The sequence below is a fragment of the Vulpes vulpes genome, chromosome 6 (genome assembly GCF_048418805.1).
Source record: "Vulpes vulpes isolate BD-2025 chromosome 6, VulVul3, whole genome shotgun sequence".
Taxonomy (NCBI): domain Eukaryota; kingdom Metazoa; phylum Chordata; class Mammalia; order Carnivora; family Canidae; genus Vulpes; species Vulpes vulpes.
The window spans coordinates 1227193-1247686 of NC_132785.1; positions in this window are offsets into that span (position 1 = coordinate 1227193).

Below are 20494 nucleotides of genomic sequence, written 5' to 3' on the forward strand. Positions count from 1 at the left end.
AGGCGCTGCACCCCTGGGCTCCCGGGCGCCCCATTTCTTTCAGAATAGCTGGGACAGCGGGGCTTTTGCATGGCCGCGTTGGGCAGTGTCTTTCCACACTCAGGTGTTTATGGTTCTTGGAGGGTCCGTCGACCTTCTGCACCCGCCAGTAGGGCCTCGGGGCCGGGGGCCGCTCTTCTCCCCGCGCCCCAGCTCACAGTGCATCCGCATGTCACCGCCCTGAGGTCGCCGCGGTGGCCCCCCCCCCCCCGCCCGACCTTCCCTGGCCAGTAACTGTCCCGCCTCGTCGGGCCTTGCTCGGGGACTTTGACCTCCCCTGCCCCAGCCCAGAGTGTGGCACACGGCTGGGCTTCTGCACACACAAGAGTGCTTCTGCACACACGGCTGGGCTTATGCACACACAAGAGTGTGCACACATGTCTGGGCTTGTGCACACACGGCGAGGCTTCTGCACACAAGAATGCTTATGCACACACAGCTGGGTTTGTGCACACATGAGAGTGCTTGTGCACACACGGCTGGGCTTCAAACAATGAAGTGACAGGACTTCTGCCGCCCTCAGGGCGCCCCAACGGCCGACCAGGGAGTGGGCGACTGCAGGGGAGCGCAGGCAGGAGGAGGCGGCCTTGCCAACTGCCTCTAAACAGAGCACCTTCCGCTGCCACGCAGGTCCCACCTGCCAGGATGCCACTGCCAGTGCCTGCCGTGCCGCAGTCGCGCTGGGAGGTGGCACATTTTGGTGCAATTGTTCCACAAAATCCGTTTTGGAGGAGACTCGGGCCTCCAGCTTCTGCACTCGCCCCTGTCTGTGCAGTGTAGACCCGGACTGCAGCTAGCTGCATGTTGCAGAAACGGGGTTGTTCAAGACTCTAACGTTCAGAGCCTAAACTGTAAAGTCAGAACATTTTAGTCTTGTGGAGACGCAGAATTCTCTGCAGTTACCAAGAGCCCAGACGATGGCTGGCCTGGCCAACCCGCCGGGTTAAGACCCGACACGGACTGAAGCGGAATGGAGAACAGCGTCGGCAAATAACGCAAAACACAGTAAAACCAAATACAAGACTACGGCCTGGGATGAGGCAAAGTGTCTGGCACAGGCATCTGGGGTGCAGGTTGTGTCCCTGCGCTGTGGAAGCGGGGTGTTCAGAGTCCAGATGGCCGTCATGGCCATGCTGTTAGGAGGCTGCGTGTGTGTACTTGGCACAAGTTTGCAGTGAATTTTATGGTTACATCTTGACTTGTTTGCTGTCCTACCCCCAATCAAGGAAAGCTGTTTGTGGATTACTGACTTAGGGAAAGGAAGTGTGAGCCGGAAGCAGAGAAAGAGGAGCCTCTTTTGACTTTTGAGTCTCCAAAACCAAAGGCCAGAAAAAAGCCAGGAAAATGAAAAGCAAGAGCAAAGTTTCTGGGAGAAAGATAAAGCTTTCCCAGCCTGGGTGGAGGAGAAGAGGTGGGGGAGAAGCAAGGAGTACTTGGGGGGTGGGGGATGGCATCTTTTCTAAAAGTGAGGTGAGACCCAAGAGCTAACAGGGACCCCGGATCCCAGGATGCAGGACGACTACAGGGAACCAACGGCCGCGTGGCACCAGTGATGGTTCTGCAGAGTGCCCGGCCCTCCTGCACCCAGAGGGAGCCCTAGACTTGTCCCCCTCCCGAGTTCTGCCATGACCTGGGGATACAGAGGCACCGGATGGCCCCTGAGAGTTTTCATGCCGTGGTGCATATTGGGAGTAGCCAAATATTTCTCAGGAAATCAAGAAAGGCCCAGACCCAGTGCGAAGGGATCCCGGGCTGGAGGAGACTTTGCACCAGGACAGATGGATGGTGATCACGTCGGTGGAAGCCAGCACCGGGTGTGCTGGTAGAGACCCAGATGCTCCACGCGAGCCCTAACGTTGCACTGGAACCCCTGGCACCACCTGCCCTTGTGCCCTGACCTTATATGAAATAATGATTTGCTGAGATTTCAGTACATGTCTCACCGGCTGAAAGGGGACTTAATGTATAAATTAAAGAGAGGAGTAAAAAATATTAAAAGTTTTAGTTTTTGCCCAGCTGAGTTTGTGGTGAGGTTTGTGGGGTTTTGTTTTGTACAATTGCATAATTCTTCCTCGACTCACCCCATAGACTGAACTTCTTAGTCACCCGTGCTTCCGGAAGCCTGATGAGGGGCTTCAGACATTCACTAAGTGAATTAGAGAATCTTCCTAACGATGGGGGCAGCGATTCATCCTGACAATTCTTCTGCACTCGCTCAGATTCTGGCAGATTTGGGGACACGGGATCAGGGCTCAATATTTGTCTAGTGAATGAATAGCTAATTTAAAACAAAGAGATAAAATATGTGGCACAAAAAGACAACATATTTGGCGTCCTCGGCACTTTTCAAAGGAGAGCGAGTCGGAAGCTCTGTCGTTTTGCTTAGTTACAGACCTACAGTCTCTTCCTGTCTTTTCCGGCCCTGAGGGTAAACAGTTGTTATTGAACTCAAGACCCAACAAGACAAGAAACTGACCCTTTATCTTGTTCCATCTCCCATTCCTACTTCAAAATCTTTCTGATTCTTTTATTGAAGTACAAAAGCTTGCAAGGAAAACACGCCTGCTTAAGAATTGCTCTGCGACTAAAGCCTCGGGAGCCTGATACAAGGCTCCTGTGTCTGGAACCCTTATTATATTAGCATCTTTCAGAGAAGGATTAGATTTCTCTCAAGATTGACTTTGGCTGAGTTTCCTCCCAAGTCCTACTCCCCCAGCGACCCAGCTTCCTGTCCTGGACTCCAGCTTGGGATTCTCACTGCAAAGCCCCAGTTTCCGGGAGGATGAATCCTAGCCCTCTGTTTAATGCCAACGACTTCCCTTGGTTCAAATCCGGGTTCTAGGCCCACTGTCTGGGCCCAGCTTGTCCCAGAGCAACCAGCTCCATCTAACGTGCTCTATGCTTAGGCCTTACGTCTTCTCAAAGCTGAGCATGCGTCAGGTCTATACCCAAGCCTCCAGTGGATCCCACTTCATGGCAGAACTTTCCTTCTGCATGTCCATAGCACGTTGCGGTCAGTGGGAGCCGGCGTGGGCTAACTGCATTAGCAACACACCCCACATCCGTAGTGGCTGAACACAGAAAATTTCACTTCTTGCTCACAACACTGTTGGATGCAGGTCAGAAGGAGGGTTGGGGCTCTGCTCCATGTGGTCTCCTGATGACCCACTCCCCCTGCATCCCGCGGCTCTTCTCTGCTGTAGACCTTCACAGACCTCACCACTCGACCAGCGGATGGTGGGAGAACAAGGACCGGACACTGGAGGCTGTCAGCGGCACTCCTCGCTTCTACTCAGGTCCACTGACAAGAACTTGGTTACGTAACCACTCTCACACGGAAGAGGTGTTAATCTGGTTGTATGCTGAGAAAGGAGAGGAAAGCCCACGTTGGTGAGTACATGTGGACACAGTCACAATTGTACAACTTTCACTACAAAAGGCACAAAGCTCCAAAACCTTTTAGGCCAAAAGTGTCTATTAATGAATAAGACAAATTGTACCCTACCTGGATGGCTCGGTGATCTAACCTAACTCTTACTTGTAGCCCCCCCCCCCCTCTTTTTTTTAACTGCAAGAGTAGAGGCGTGAGCGAGCACAGATCAATGACAGGAATCCTATCTTCAATTTCCAGTTTATGTATTTGATCTCAATTCCGTAACTTGCTTTAAAATAATTTAAATATGAGTTAACATTTCAGATCGCTGATAACAGCGTGTCAGCGCCATTTGCTGTTCATTAATGAATTTAACAGAAACCCAAATATGTGCAACCTTCGTAGAGAATTGAGTGGTTCAAAGTGGAGAATTTCAGTATTTTAACTATAATTTGAATTAAGAAATACTGGATAAAATCAGGATAAACATTATGCTCCTTTTTAATGTAGCCTCATCACACATTTCCAGTCTCCCTTCACCGTCAAGCTGCATTTGTTGACTAGGAGATCAGGCGTGTTGCTGGGCACCAGTGGAGGGCCCAGGGTGGTATGTGCATGACTTGGAGGTCAATTTGCTTCTTTTATCTCACTGTAGTCCCTACCTTCATAGTCAAGATTCTTGGGAGAATCCTGGGCTGGAGCCCAAAAAGTTCTTGTTCAAAAAATACACAACCCGTTGACCAGAAGCTGGTTTTCCTACGTAAGCCCCCTTCTCTAGGAGAGCATGTGTCGATAGGCGATATGAGCTCTACCTCTGACTTCCAGTTAACAATGGTAATTCACAAGGAAGCCAATCACACCACAGGTTGGGACCACTTTGTATTTTTTTGAAGCTAGATCCATGGGTGATAAAATACTTAATTCTTAATTCTTAATACTTAATTCTAGATCCTATGTCAGCCGAGCTTTCATCAAATAATTTTATTGTATTTGATAACCATATACTTAATTCCCAACTGAGCTGGTTGGCTGGTAGATGTAGGCTTTTCATCTCAGAGGGCTCTGTGTGTGAGAGTCATTTGTGGGGGGTAAATCTGAGTTTGAAGTCTATCTGTGACTTCTATCGTGTTGTGCAGCAAAGTCACCAATTTGAATCTCAATGAGATGAGACTACGACATAGGATCCACACCAAAGGTCGTTATGGGTTTGGATGAGGACAGTAAGGGACAGCTGCTCTTTCTTTTTGAGCACAAATCCACTACTCTCATCAATTCCTCCTGCAACTCCAGGTACAATTCCAGCTGGTAGCAAGGCAATGCCGTGATCTTTATATAAAAAGAATTAAACATCTTTACCACGTGTCAATGGCAGGTGGGTGGCCTGATATGGTGGATAAAACACAGGAATAGGGTCAAAAACCAGGGGTTCTGCACCCAACGTGGGTTCCATTCAATTGTATGCATTTGGGGGAAGTCAACCCTTTAGCTCCTCATTTGTAAAATGAAGACCATAATCCCTGCTCCAGTCACCTCCCAGTCACCTCCCAGGGCTCGTATAAGACTCAGTGCTTGTAGCTCTGTCATTATCACCCGCCGCCTCATGTTAAACCGGGTCCTTTGATGCAGCTTTACAAAACACCCAAACTCTTTAAAAAAAAAAAAAAGATTTTATTTATTTATTCATGAGAGACACACAGAGAGAGAGGCAGAGACACAGGCAGGGGGAGAAGCAGGCTCCATGCAGGAGCCCAACGTGGGACTCGATCCCAGGACCCTGAGGTCACACCCTGAGCCCAAGGCTCTGCCGCTGAGCACCCCCAGGCATCCCCCAAACACCCAAACCATTATGATGAGGGCCGGGGCCATGTGATATGTTCATTCAACAAATACCTCTTGGCCTCTGCTGTGCTGAGCACCATTGAGGAGCTGGGACACTGGTGAACATGCGAGGTGGGTGGAAGTACAGGAACAAAGAGCAGCTAAACAAATGAGTAAGCTCGATGATTTCAAATAGTGATAACGCTCAAGGACTGAGCAGTGTGAAGGGTGATTAGGGAGAGAGGGCCCGGCCTACACTGGTGGGTTCAGGAAGACCTTTCCCAGGAGGTGACAGTGAAGCTGAGGTACAAAGGACATAGTTGGGTTTTGGACCTTTATACACAACAGAAGGACAGAAAGTGATTGTGCAAGCACCAGTCACAAACGTAGTTACCTTTTCTTCTTGGACGCAGACGGAGAAGCAGAGTGGGAAAGTGAAGGGAAAAATGGACCAAGGAAGAGGACAGGAGGGCCGGTGGCAGGGAGGCTGTGGGCCAAGCTCTGAGACTGGGTCCCTGTGTCTTCCTGTGAGATGCAGGCGTTTGGAATTGTAGAAGGAGGCTCGGCTCGGCGTCACATTCTGCTGGTTGGGAGAAGGACCCTCCAGGGTTGGTGTGTGCACCCCAGCTCCGCCCAGACGGGCCCTCCACCTGTCAGTGGCCGCTGAGCAAGGGGCCTTGTTTCAGGAGGGGACCCCCACCCCGGGGTGTCTGTGCAGCCCAGGTGATGCCTTGCCCAAGACTGTCTCCTCCACCGTATGTGCCCCCCCAGACAGGGCACGTCCAAGATCTGGGAGGTGGACCCATGTTCACAGGCTCTTATGTCTGAGTCGAATTTGCAGAGCACCAGCTGCAAGGCGACCAGTGGAGACCGCCGTCCGTCCCTGGAGTGTCTCCCCCACAATTGCCCTGTGTCTGGGGCAGCAGCCAAGGGAAGGAGCTCCGGGGATTTGTTAACTTCAGGTTCCGTGAGGCTCAGCGATCTGCGCTCGGCTGCGTCCCCACGTACTTATTGAGCCCATACATGTCCTGTGTAGAAATATCCTGCAGGATGAACTCTAAACAGAATTGATGGGTGGATACTTGGATTATTTGATAATTCAGTTAACGAAGAGGAGTAAATTGTTGGTGCGATTTCTCAGGCACATTGTAAAGGTTTTCATTTCTTGCCTATTCGACGTAAAATATGGACACTGATGAAGAAAACAGGAAACGTAGGCACCACCATGACAGGATGTAGGTTCCCGGGTTAATGAGTGTTATAGTCGAAGGATATTTAGGATTAGCCACTGCCCAAGAAGCCTCGAAATGACCTTAAATCCTGCGGCTCGCACAGGAAAGAAACTGAATGGATGTTTCCCCACATTTGGCAATTCTAAACACAAAACAAAACAAAACAAAAATGTAAGACACTGCCAATAAGTTGAAGTTTTCAGCTAGAAAGGAAAGGTTACAACTGAATCATCTTCCTTCCTCTGCACAGAAAACGCTATTACAATGTCGTTGTCATCGGAAAAAGGGATCCAACAGCAGCCGAGAAAATGCAGGAGGTGTCAGGCTGTTAACGAACAGCCTGTTTCTAGGTTCTGTGACGTTTCTGGTGTGGTCAGATGTTTACACTTGACATTTGTAATTTTGTTTCTCATGCTCAATAAATACTTATTTGCAAACAAATTGCTATTCATGATATTGTATTTCTTCTTAATGAGAGCCCCCCACTGCCATCGTGTAAATTGTAGGCTCCACAGAGCTTGAATCCACCCCTGCAGCTGGGCCCCTGGGGCGTTCAGGGGAGATTCGGGGGTGCCTGGGGGGCCGAGCAAGGACACACACTCCCTAGCACTCACACATGCACCCTGCTCCAGCCTGTCCCAGCCACCCCTAGGTGGCCCTGGGGTGGCCTCTTCCAGGAGGTACAGGCTCACTGCCCATGTGCCCTGGACCCCACGAGGTCACCTCCTGTGGGGAGCTGGGGTGGGCTGGGAGCCCAGGGCAGGTGCTGGCTATGTGATGGAAGAGAGCGTAGGTGCTCCTGGGTGTGCACAGCCTGCCGGTCCCCACCGACGGCTCAGGGGGGAGCCTGGCCAAGCCCGAGATGTGTCTGTGCGGCCGACATTGTCTTGAATCCCAATGGGACTCATATGTTGACTTAATAAAAAGAGTGACTCACAGGGGTGGCTGATGGTTCCGCAGGTTGATCGGCTAATTCTTGGTCTTAGCTTAAGTCATGATCTCAGGGTCTTGAGATGGAACACGTCGGGCTTCGTGCTGAGGGTGGAGCCTGCTTAGGATTCTCCCGCTCCCTCCGTCCCTTCCCCCTTTCCCACGACTCCTGGGTGTGTGCTCTCCGGCATTCTTTCTGAATGAATGAATGACTGTGGGTGGGTAAGGGAACCAGAGGTTGGGGACACTGCTCGTGAAATTTTTTGCTGAGGCCCTAGAGCCATGGCACCCCCCCCCCCCGGTTCTCCTTCTGTGTCCTTGCTCCCCGCCTGCCCCCTGCTCTCCTCCCACTCGCAGGCCAGGGTCCAGAGCCACTAACTCAGGGGGGCGGCCCGCCTCCACCATCTCTCATGCTTGTCCTCATGCGCAGCACACGAAGGGAGCACCTTTTCTCTGCTAAGCACAGAGGGCCAGGCCTGGCCACTCCTCCCAGGATGCAGCACGACCTAGAGAGCGCATCCGTCGCAGATCTCTGGGGGGGCCTCTTGGGCTGCAAAGGCCTCATCTGTAACCTGGGGGGTGGTGACAGTGTCCCCCTGGTTGGCTGAACAACGGGGGGGCAGAGTCCACTTCCTCCCCTAGCCTGCAAGCCTGCACCCCGACGCCGACCATCCCGGCCCCACCACAGCTGGCCGCCCCAATTTTCCACACTCCCTGCCATTCCCAATTTTCCCCAAATGCGTTTCCTTCCCACCAGTGTCTGCGAGGCTCAAACTCTGTCAGAGCTGAGTCCGAATGACAATGACAGCGGACTTCATGGCCAATACCTCGAGGCGAGAACAAGCAGCAGGGGGCTCCGTAAAGGAGGAGGTGATTGGGTTCGCAGCCCATCCCTGTGGGCTGCTGAGGGACCCTCGACGTCCACACTGTGCGTAGAAGCAACAAAAGAGGATCTGAGAGGAGAAAAGCCAACTTCCCTCCCCATAGCTCCAAATGGCCCCCCCCCCTTCGGATCTTGACTTTTTTTTCTTCCAGCAAAAGGAAGAGATGGTAATGGTAGTGGACACACAAGAGTCATGGAAGAGCATTCCGGGAAACAGACGGAGGGGAGCGCTTGCTCCTCCACGTCGCGTGTGTCAGCGCCCCTTGGCAGCAGGGTGACAGTGACAAATGTCACGAAGGACTCTGTACACGCGCGTGTCCTGAGACACCAGACTGGGCCGTGAGTCACCCTCCAGGGTTTCGGTTTCCTGGGCTGCGAGAGCTCCTCAAGCCCCACGGCGCCCCAGGCCTTTCCGGGGCTCACACCCGAGGTCTCCTGGTAAGAACCGTCACGTCGTCTCCGTATTTGGCTGATGCTCCTTCCGTTTTCTTATTTTCAAGCACCTTCTAGTCAAGTCACCAGGTGCTGATTGGGCACTAACGGGGCCCATAACTCAGAAGAAGTGCTTTTCTGTAGGAGATGCTCGCGCTCAGGAAAAGGGAAGAGTGTATTTTAAAGGACCGAACCTCGCTGTTGCGTGTAGGGCTTTCCGCTCTCCATGATCTCAGGCTGCAGCTCCGCGTCATTTGTCCAGCAGGTCAGGCTCCGTTCCCGTCCTGAGTGGGGCGCCGCACCGACTGGTGCTTCCCGGGATGGGGACAGGGACAGATGGGGACACGGATGGGGACGGGGACAGATGGGGACAGGGACAGATGGGGACATGGATGGGGACGGGGACGGATGGGGACAGGGACAGATGGGGACACGGATGGGGATGGGGACGGATGGGGACAGGGACAGATAGGGATGGATGGGGATGGGGACGGGGACGGGGACAGACAGAGATGGGGACGGACAGGGACGGACAGAGACTGGGACAGATGGGGAAGGGGACAGACAGGAACGGGGACGGGGATAGATAAGGATAGGTGAGGATGGGGACTGGGACAGACGGTGATGGGGACAGGGATGGATGGGGATGGGGACGGGGACGGATGGGGGCGGGGATGGGGTTGGGGATGGATGGGGATGGTGACGGACAGGGACGGATGGGGACTAGGAGAGACGGGGACAGGGACAGGGACGGGGATGGGGACAGATGGGTAGTGACGGGGACTGGGACAGACAGGGACGGGGAAAGGGATGGTTATGGGGACGGACGGGGAGGTGATGGACAGGGACGGATGGGGACACACGGGGATGGATGGGGACAGGGACTGATGGGTTGGGGATGGGGACAGATGGGAATGGGGACTGATGGGGATGGGGACGGTCAGGACGGGGGTAGATGGGGAGGACAGGGTCGGGGACTGACGGGGCTGGCCGCAGCTGAGGCTCACGGAGGGCAGCGGGAGGCCGCGAGCAGGGGCAGCTCCGGATCTGGAGCGGCTCCGACAGCTCCTGGCCCCGCACTGTGCCCCCAACAGGTGATGAGCCCCCGCCCCCGCCTCCCAGAGATGAGGCGTCCAGGTGCCCTCGGCGGCTCTGGGCACCAACCGTGCCGAGAAGCCCCCTCCCCACCCCTCCCGACGCCAGGCTCGCGTGGTGACAGGGCCCGTCTGCTGCCGGTGGCCGGCGCTCCAGGCGTGTGGCCCCCAGGGGAGACCATTTACCCGTAGACGGCCCCCCGGGGTCATGGGGCCCTCTGCTGCGGCCCCTGGGTAGCGCCCCGCTCCCACAGCGGCCAGCACCCCCCCCTCCAGCTGACCTGGGATCCGAGCGGGCTTGGGCCGCCCTGAGCGGGTCCTCAGTGTCACAAGAGGTGCAGACGCCCCACTCTGCATCACCCCGAGGGGGTACCCCTACCCCCCTCCGCCCCCTCTCTCCCCTCCCCTCCCCAGTGCATTCTGTTTCCACGTCTGGAAAACCAGTCCCAGGGCCCTTGATGCTCTCCTCTCAGGAGGTGAGTCTTCCTTTACCCTGTTTGCACTGCTGGGCCCCTGGAAAGTGCAGCAGCAGTGGCCGAGCCCCTGGGTTGGGGTGGGGGGCAGCTCTGGGGCTGCAGGAGTTGGACTCTTTCTTTTCTTTTTAAAAATTTTATTTATTTATTCCTGAGTGACCCAGAAAGAGAGGCAGAGACCCAGGTGGAGGGAGAAGCAGGCTCCATGCAGGGAGCCAGACACAGGACTCCATCTCAGGACCTGGGGTTATGGCTTGGGCCGCAGGCAGGCGCCCCACCGCAGAGCCCCAGGGCCCCTGGGTTTCCTCTTCAAGGTCTCGGCCTCCCTTCTCACCGGTTTGCTATTACTAGGTTCCAGCACCCTCGCGAGCACAGCCCCTGGGGGGGCCCAAGGGCGAAACAGAGGCCACGGACACTCATCTGTGCTGGTGCTGCCCGGGGAGCCAGGTGCCCCGAGGGGGGAGGGAGGAGGGGCGCTAAGCCTGCCCCCACACCCCCCAAGGTGCGGGAACTGAGCGCCAGCTGCTGGGGAAGTGAGCCCCTACAGTGGGCCGCGGGCGCCCCTGGGCCGCGAGTGGAGGCAGAGTCGGGGCTGGGATGGGTGCTGGGGAGGTGAGCCCCTACCGTGGGCCGCGGGCGCCCCTGGGCCGCGGGAGGACGCAGAGTCGGGGCTGGGATGGGTGCTGGGGAGGTGAGCCCCTACCGTGGGCCGCGGGCGCCCCTGGGCCGCGGGTGGACGCAGAGTCGGGGCTGGGATGGGTGCTCGGCGGCAGAGGACGGCTCTACTCCCCGGCCCAGCGAGGGGTCCCTGCGGGAGCTTTCCTGCGAGTCCCCGCGGGGTGACAGCACAGGAGGAGAGGAGGGCGGGCCTGCAGCCGCAGGTGGGTGCGCAGGGCCGCTGGGGGTTGGGCCGGGGCGGGGTGGCGGGATGCGCGCGGTGGGCAGAGCTTGGGGTCTTGTGAGGGGCGTGGAGGGCAGGTGGGAGGGGCAGCGGGCCAGGGGCTTGGGGGACCGCACCGCCCTCGGGCCAGGGCCTCGGAGCTGGGCCAGCCGCCCTTCCACACTCCTCCCGGGATCTGCTGGCAGAGGCCTTGCCCTTTGATTCTCTCGGTTGGGCCCCTCCCTGCTCACCCTCCACACCCCCTGGTGCTCTGTTTCAGTCCCACCTCTAAAATGCTAATTTTATTTTATTTTATTTTATTTTTTAAATTCTTTTTTTTTTTAATTTTTTATTTATTTATGATAGTCATAGAGAGAGAGAGAGGCAGAGACACAGGCGGAGGGAGAAGCAGGCTCCATGTACCGGGAGCCTGATGTGGGATTCGATCCCGGGTCTCCAGGATCGCGCCCTGGGCCAAAGGCAGGCGCCAAACCGCTGCGCCACCCAGGGATCCCCTAAAATGTTAATTTTAATATCGGTAATTAGGATGGATAATGGCATCCCTTGCTCCTCTGATTCAGCAGTGGGGAGTCTCTCGGGCGAAGGGAAGGCGCTGTAGCCACTGATAACCTTCGGAGCTTTGCACTAAGTGCCGTCCAGGGCCTTATTCAGTGGACCTAACTTAAGGGGGCAAACTCATAGTTAGAATAACTTTAACAGCTGCGTAAATGCCTGGCACTGTTTCAAGGACTGCTCGTATATTAACTCATTTAATCCCCTCGAACTTCTGATCCTAATAACCCAATAAAGGAGGTGCTGTCAGAAAAATTATCCAAACGTTAGAATGAAGGCAAAAAGGTGGACAACGCATCCTTTCAGTGTTAGAGTGAAAAGGCTACACACGGATTTTTTTTTCCAGGAATGTCCTTAGTTTGCCCCATTGCTTCATCTCGATTAAAGTTCCCAGACTTAGGGAGGTCGTTTGTTCATTTGAAGATTTCAATCCAGGAGATTTCCAAGTCATCTATCATGAGTGAAACACATAACCCCATGATTTATGATATGTTGGGCATTACTCAGGTCATATCTAATCCAACGACCTTATCCTAATATCTCTGCATTAAATTCTAAGTATCCTCGCTTCTTAGCTGCTCATTGAACCGATCGTAACGGCTTATTATTATTTCATTATTAATGAATGTAAAAATAATGATTTTATATTTTGTGAAGACTGCTTTTTGAAAATCGTCATCACCATTTTATAGATGATTAAACTGAGGCACAGAAAAGTTATGGAATGTGCCCAAGGTTGATGAGATATAAGTACTAGAGTTGAGATTTAAGCTCAGGTAATCTAGTTCCAGAAACATCTCCTTATTCACTCCCCATGTATTTAGTGAACACTTTTCTCCGTTCTTGACTTTTTGCAGATTTCCCCTCCTACTGAATCCAAGGGTTCTTTATTTCATTTAGCAAATATTTATGGAGCTGCTTCTATGTGGCAGGTTCTGAATTGATCCACTTCATAGTATATTGTATTCATATACTTGTTTTCAAGCACAAGCTTAAAAACAAGCTCTGGCACAAGCCAGGCAAGGAGTCTTCTGGGCATTCATGTGATTTGCATTGTCCTCTGTTGGCATTTTGTAGTTGTCTCTGCAGAAGGGGAGTATCCTTGCCATTGGTAGAGGGAGGAGCCAGAGGAAGTAAAAACCAGGCTCCCTGGTGATGGGATGAGGGCCTATGAAAATGTCAAGAACTAGGTGTCTTCCAGAACTCTGGGCCCACGGAATTCATATCCGTAAAGCTGGACGTGCAAAATGATGTTATATCAAGATTCCTGCGTCCATGCTCTCCTTCAAAACCACCTAGTAGCCGGCTTCCGTTGCCTCACCGGACTCTCGTAGTAATGGGGGGCCTCAGGCTACAATCTTTCCAAGCAATTATAATTGGTAGTTTCCGTCTATTTCAGCTGTCAGTATGTTCTGTTGAGGTTTCAACTGTGTTTTAACCTTTAGGCTATGGAAGCATGGGGTAAAGGGACGTGGGATAGCTGTGGCCATGCCTAAACTGCCAGCAAACCGTCCCCCGAAAACTTCCAGCAAGTGTTGGTGATACATGTTCTGCTCTTGGAGAAAATAGGTTCTTCCCACTTGGACGTTGAGATGCTTATCTCCATTTCAAGGTTGACAACTTAAACTCTCAAAGTCAGAAAATTCACCTGTAGCTCAGAGAGGAAAAAAGTGATGCTTCGGGAGTGTTTCCCCGCTCAGCCTGTCTGACAGCGACAAAACGCCTAATTTGCTATTTAGCTTTGCAGCCTCCTGGTCCAGTTGCCGGAAGTGATCCTTTCTATGGCTGGAGGTGGAGGAGGAGGAGCTGTAATGACTCTTCAGCACTCTGATCTCCAGATTCCAATTTCCAGTGTCCAGTGGGTTATGTTGAGGGGAGCACTTACTGCCATATTTGGCTTCTAACACAGCAAAACTCTAGGAGACCTCCACCAACAAATGATCAATAAAATTTAAGGAAACAATAACATTACAATAGCTGCTATTATTATTAACCGTCACCTCTTCTGACTTGAGCTAAATTCCTCAAGATGCTCACTAACAGAAATGCTAGTGAGTGAGTGTCTCGTTCCTGGTTCCTGGTGCCTCCCTCTGTGTGTCTCACTTGTTCCAACCTAAGGCACCCAGGGAATTTGAGTTTCCTCCAAGTCGTCTGCTATCACATCTGGATGAGTGACTCCCCACCTTGAGTCAGTGGGAGGAGTGTTAGCCCAGGCTACCTGGGAGATTACCCCCTGGCAAACTCTGGCTACAGTGAACCAAATGGTGTGCTGGTGACATCAAAGGGTCATGCTCTACTATTGTGTAGGATGTTAACTGAGGGATCGTTCCTTCTCCTCCTGTAACTGGTCCAAGTAGAAGCACATCATGTTAAATGTGGAGAAGAACAAGGAATCCCAGACTGTCCTCCACTAAGGAAGTGCCGCCGATCTGCACATCTGAAGACTGCCAGCTTCAGGTCGGGGACTGACAGCTCTAGGGGGACGATGGTTTACCCAGAGCTACAGGGCAGGTAGGAATATGAATCCCTTTCTTTTATAAAGCGCTTAATTGTTTACACAGGTAACAGGGGAGGAATTATATGGCAGGGATCCAGGGAGGGATGCTGAACAGTGAGACTGGTGCCCTGCTGCATATCAGAGAAAAGAAGGTCAGATGACTCAAGTGGTTTATCTGAGGTCCCCTCTAGGGAGAAGGGGGCAGATCAAGGATGAATGTGCAGGCTCTCAAATGCTTTGGTGATCTAATCTAGCTGTGAGCGCCCCCAGGACTGGCCGCCATTTGTGCCCATGTGAAAATACCCCTGCACACTTCTCTGGATTGTGACATGCTCTGTGGAAGGAAATGCCCATTGCCTACTTGGGGCACAAGTGTCTTTCTTGAAGAAAATGTGCTTGAAAATTCCCATTGCTCCTCCTCCTTTGAGATGGAAAGAAGCTAAGGGAGACTAGCAAAGGTGTGAGGTAAGCACCTCAAGAGAATCAATAACCAGGCTAAATTAAGGCACATATGCAAATGGAATTCCAGTGTGTCTGATTTCCATGTGAGATGCCCAGCTGCATTTTTCCATCACCCCTGAAAGGCCTCCAAGGAGCTGTGAAAAGCACCTGGTCTATAGGGAACAATATTCTAAAGCAAGCAGCTAGGAAAAATCCTTCCTTAATGCGTCTTGAAATGAACTCATGATTGGACCAGAAATATATCTTCATTCAACATGAGCACATCGATAAACCAGAAAGCAGAGGTGCTTCCAAAGCACTTCAAGTGGGTGTTTGATTAATATCTCAGAGCCCACGGCAGCTCAAGAGCATGCTTGGAAATTCTCTGGGTCCAATTTGGACAGAAATCCACGTGCTGGGCAACATGAGAGTGGCTCTCTGAACTGCGGTTGAAGCTATGGCTTCGCAAGGAGACTTGACAGCAGGGGGTGGCAACTTCTGGAAAGCAAGGAGTGGTAGGTGTGCGATGCAATCCTTATTCTGGCAGGGACAGTTACGGCAGAGGCCCAGGGGCCTCCAATGCCTGCACACAGGCTCACTTGGGCAAAGTCTGGGCCAGCATCAGAGGGGCCTATGGCACAGAACAGGGAGGTGGCCAGTGGGGATGGGCCTGGGTCTGTGGGCACCTAAAAGGTGCCCGTCCCTGTTATAAAGTCAGTTACTTGCCTCAGCCCACTCGTGCATCTCCATCATCTTGTCCTGAATTTGGTGACCACCTATTTTCTTTCCATTCTCCCTTCCTGCTACCTGTTCGGGGTAGACACTATCAGCTGTCGACCCATCAGTGATCACCTCCATTTTCTTTTGCCTTTAGGACCACAGGAGTTCACCCTCCTCTGAGAGCCCCCCTTTCCGAGAGGCTGCGGAGAGAAGCTCTATTGGCCCAACGGAATCGTAGTGACCTCAGTCCATTACTGATGAATGAAAGTGTAGAATGAATACAGCTTGGAGGAAGACAGTTCGGGAACACTTGGGCCAGGGGATGGAGTGTGTGTAGAGGGTAGATGACGTGGTCTACACAGGTAGGTTAGAATCAAGGTGCGCGATGTTTTCAATGGCAGGCAAGAAGCTTAGATTTTGTTCAGTGTCATTGTTTGGATTCAGATAGTTTATCTGGGAGGCGTTAATAAGGGGCATAGAGGAAGGAGGGCGGTGAGACCAGGAAGGGAGAGAAGCCAATGAAATGTTTGTTAGTGACCGATTTAGTGCTGTGCCAGCTGGAGCTCGGTTCTGCTGGAGAGTTGACCTATTGAGCGGTGGAGAGAATAAGACATTTAGGCAGTGACCCCACAAATCATGTTGGCTAAGGGTTGCCCCAGGGGTGTCAACTTTTCCCAAATCTTGGTTTATACCTTTAGAGGCACAAACACCCTTGATGCTGAAGAAAACTTCCGGGAAAATAAGAGATGAAGCCTTTAAGGTAGAGAATTGTTCTGGGAAATATACCCCATGGGTCCAGGAGACCTCGGGGGTGAGGGGGTGTGGGCCTAGGAAGTCAACAGTATCCCCTACATTGGGTCATTAGCGGAATCCACAGAAAAATTTTAAATTGGTAAAAGACGTAATTAGAGGTTTCTTTGGAAAGTTTTTTTTTTTTTTTTTCCATGGAGACAGTGTATATGGTAGGTGGGATTTCACATTTTATTCAAAAGACATTTCAAAAATGTGCAAAATGCCAAGAGTATGTTAAAGAATTACATCTTTTGCCCTCAAGAAGCTCCCTGTCGGGAAGCCGGGGTGGCTCAGCTGGTTAAGCGTCTGCCTTTGGCTCAGGTCATCTCAGGGTCCTGGGATGAAGCCGGGTGATGAGGGCTCCCTACTCAGGGGGGAGTCTGCTTCTCCCTCTCACTCTGCCCATCCCTCAGCTCCTTCTCTCTCTCTCTCAAATAAATAAGTAAAATCTTAAACAAAAACAAAACCTCATTGTCTGGGAACTGGGGCTATTGCTATCAGAAGACAAGGAAGCTATGCTCCGGGTCAAGTGAGATCATGAGGACGTAAATGGAGCCGGTTCAGAGGAGACAATGGCCATAGCAGACACGACAGGTAAACTGAAGAGGTCTCAGGAGTTAACTGGATGAAAGTGTTGAGAGAAGAAGGATTCACAGACGCCCCAAGTTTTGGTAACGACTCTTGGAGAGCACTGTGTTGCCGGGAGCAGGACGTGGATATGAAGGAACAGAGTGGTGCTGGGAGATGGCACGGCGGCGGGAATAGGACTGCCACGGACAACGTCATTTCAGGGCTGACTTCCATTAGCCGTTTGTCACCCAGCATGTTTCAAGAGTATCAGGGGCCAGGCCAGTCACTATGGGGAAGTCAAGTTACAGGGACGAATGAAAAATGCCTTCAAGGGGCTGACAGACTGGACCCTTTGGGAAGGAGGCCAACTAGACCCCATGGGTATGTGAGCAGCTCGTGGGAAGACTCCCTGAAGGAGGGGAAGACATTGGAAGAAGGCGTCAGATGACAGCTGAGTGAAGGGTGTTTTTGGTTTTGGGACAGATATCAGGCTTTCACCCTAGAAGGAAGCCGTATGGACGTAAATACAAGCACTGTTTGGATGTATATGGAGGAGGACTGACCGAAGGCTAAAGGGTATGGAGAGGTCTGACGGGGTCTTAAGTGGAAGTACATAATGGGCATCTGGCGTCCAATTTAGAAGCTTTCTGACCCCGATGTAAGATCTTCACAACAAACCCATCCATCTCTTATGCTCAAAGCATCTGCGCCTAAAACAGTTGTCACGATTTCCTAGTCATCTGAGCTGAGACTTCAAGAACAGGTCGGGGTTTTTGAGGCAAAACAGGCCTGGCCCGGATCAAGGTTGCTGTTGTTTACCATGCTTAGGCTTCTGATTGATCCTCTAGATGATGAGAAGCTACAAAAAGAACCATAGGCAGGGAAGAGTCCCGATGCGATGTGTGTTTTAGGAAGATCAGTGAGGCCATTGCGGGGGAACGGGGTCCCAGGGAGGGAGGCAGGAAGGTCATTTGCAGATGCTGTAGAGTAACAGTTTTCAAAGTGTCTGGGGATCCCGGGAGTCTCCACGACCTTCCTGGAGGTCTTTGAGGACAGAACTGGACTCCTAGTAACATTAAGATGGTGTTTTCCTCCTCGCTCTTATTTTGTCACGCCTGCACCTCAGAGTTCCCAGAAACAAAATGATATGTCGTGAGATAATTTCTCAGGGGCAGGCAAAATGTGCTTTTTAATTCTTGTGTTTTAAAACATTTCTTTTGGGGGCCGCCTGGGTGGCTCAGCAGTTGAGTGTCTGCCTTTTGCTCAGGGTGTGATCCCAGGTCCTGGGATGGAGTCCTGCATGGGGCTCCCCGCAGGGCGCCTGCTTCTCCCTCTGTCTGTGTCTCTGCCTCTCTCTGTGTCTCTCATGAATAAATAAATAAAATCTTTAAAACAAAGAAAAACAAAACAAAACATTTCTTTGGGGCCACCAAGGTGGCTCCGTTGGTTAAGCATCTGCCTTCAGTTCAGGTCATTATCTTGGGGGTCCTGGGATCGAGCCCCGTTGGGCTCCCTGCTCACTGGGGAGCCAGCTTCTCCTTCTCCCTCTGCTGCTTTCCCTGCTTGTTCTCTTTCTCTCTCTCAAATAAATGAATAAGATCTTTTTAAAATTTTTTTTAAATTAAAAAAAAATTTTTAAAGATCTTTTAAAAAAAATTATTTCTTCTAATTAATTTCTAAGATGGTATATATACTATATGATAAATATTTATTGGTATAGCCCACATAAACGAAAGATCTGTGGGATTCTCAACAATTATTAAGAGTATATAGAAGTCCTGGGAGCAAAAAGTATGAGAATCATTGCTTTGTAGATATTCATTGACTTGATTGGGAAAATACAGCCAAAGAACGTGCATTAGGAATGTAGATAAATGTCCCAATTATTTGGAGAAGGAAACTAATGCAGAAATCAGAGCATGATTAATTGAGTGACAAACTCAAGGTGGAAAAATGGATGGCCTGGGAAATCATTTGAAGAAATCCAGCTTTGGGTGCTGTATTAGCCAGGGCTCTCTAGAGGAACAGAGCCGACCACGTGAGAGATAGAGAGAGAGGGTGTTCTCCTTTCCTCAGCCTTTTTACTCTGTTCAAGCTTTCAACGGTTAGGATAAGGCCCACCCACATTGGGGAGGACGATCTGGTTTACTCGGTGCACTGATTCAAACGTTAACCTCGGGGGATCCCTGGGTGGCGCAGCGGTTTGGCGCCTGCCTTTGGCCCAGGGCGCGATCCTGGAGACCCGGGATGGAGTCCCACGTCGGGCTCCCGGTGCATGGAGCCTGCTTCTCCCTCTGCCTGTGTCTCTGCCTCTCTCTCTCTCTCTCTCTCTCTCTCTCTCTCTGTGTGACTATCATTAAATAAATAAAAAATTTAAAAAAAATATTTCAAATGTTAGCCTCATCCAAAAACACCCTCACAGACACACCCAGAATAATGTCTGACCAAGTGTCCACGGAGCCGAGTGGCCCAGTCAGGTGCTGACTCCGGGTGGGGAACTAGAGAACCAACAGCAAGAACACGGGAGGGCTAGAGCGGAGAGGAAGCCAAGGCACCGCGTCCACGCAGCCACTGACCCGCTCACTATTTTCTGCCTGGCCGCAGATTTTCATTGCTCTGTCTTCATGCTCACAGATTCCATTTTCATGAGGTCACCCCTCTCAGCCTCCCGCCTTGTGTCTTATCTCTTTCCTGCAAAGAGTCCTTTTGGGCGAGGATCAAGGCTAATTCTACTTTTTGGACTGAGCTTACTTTATCTCAGCAACCCCGAAGCATCAGGATGGTGTTCTCCCCCGACCCCAAACCCACATAGAGCCTATCACCTCATCCTTACAGACGCAAAGAACACATACATTTCTCCAGAAATGTAGTAAATGCTAAAGCTTGTTTTATGAGGGAATCCTTAGCTGCAATCAGATCCCTATATGATAATGTATCGCAAATGACCAGTAAGTGCTCCTGTCAGTAATCTGAGCGCTAATGCTGGCTTTCAACAAGTGAGTCATTGGTAGAAAAGAGAATGGCCCTTCACATCTGGGAGTGCCATTTAAATAAAAAAGTCCTTTATGGAATACATTTGGTGGACTCAACTCACTCATCCTCACAGAGCAATAATCCACGGTGTGCAGAAACCGCTACCTGGGAACGACAAGGCCCACGTCCTCCTTTATCCCCAGGAAACACAACTGGGTCGTATTGTCCTGGGTGACCCAGAGCTGCTCGGAGTCCCCACCACGGCTGAACGCCCAAGTCCACCCTCTCGAAGACCCTACCCGCCTAGTCCTGCTCGCTGTCTGTCAAAATCCACCAAGGCCTCAGGCCTTCGCAGGGCAGTGGTTGCCGCCACCAACAGACAGACTCATAGTAGATGTACTATTGGCATAACTGTGTTCCACGGAACATGCTAGCTCTGGAAGGTTAGATAAAAGTGTTTTATGGCAACTTACCCTAAAAACAAAACCTTCTTTGGAGAGTCAGAATAATACTAGCATTTTAAAAGCTCTGAGAAGACTTCCGCAGAGATGGCTATTTAGTGTAAACTGATTTGATCCGGTGGCAGATACCGTGGTTGGCTCACTCACCTCCCGCCCCACTGCCCCTTACGGTGTGCGCGCCTCCGTCTCCTAAGAATTATATTTCCCAGGACCCCCCTGGAGATCAGATGCAGGCACATAACCTAGGTGTGACCAGTGAGATGCGTGCCCGTGGGACACCTGCTAGAAGAAGTCAGCACAGTAGAAGAAAATT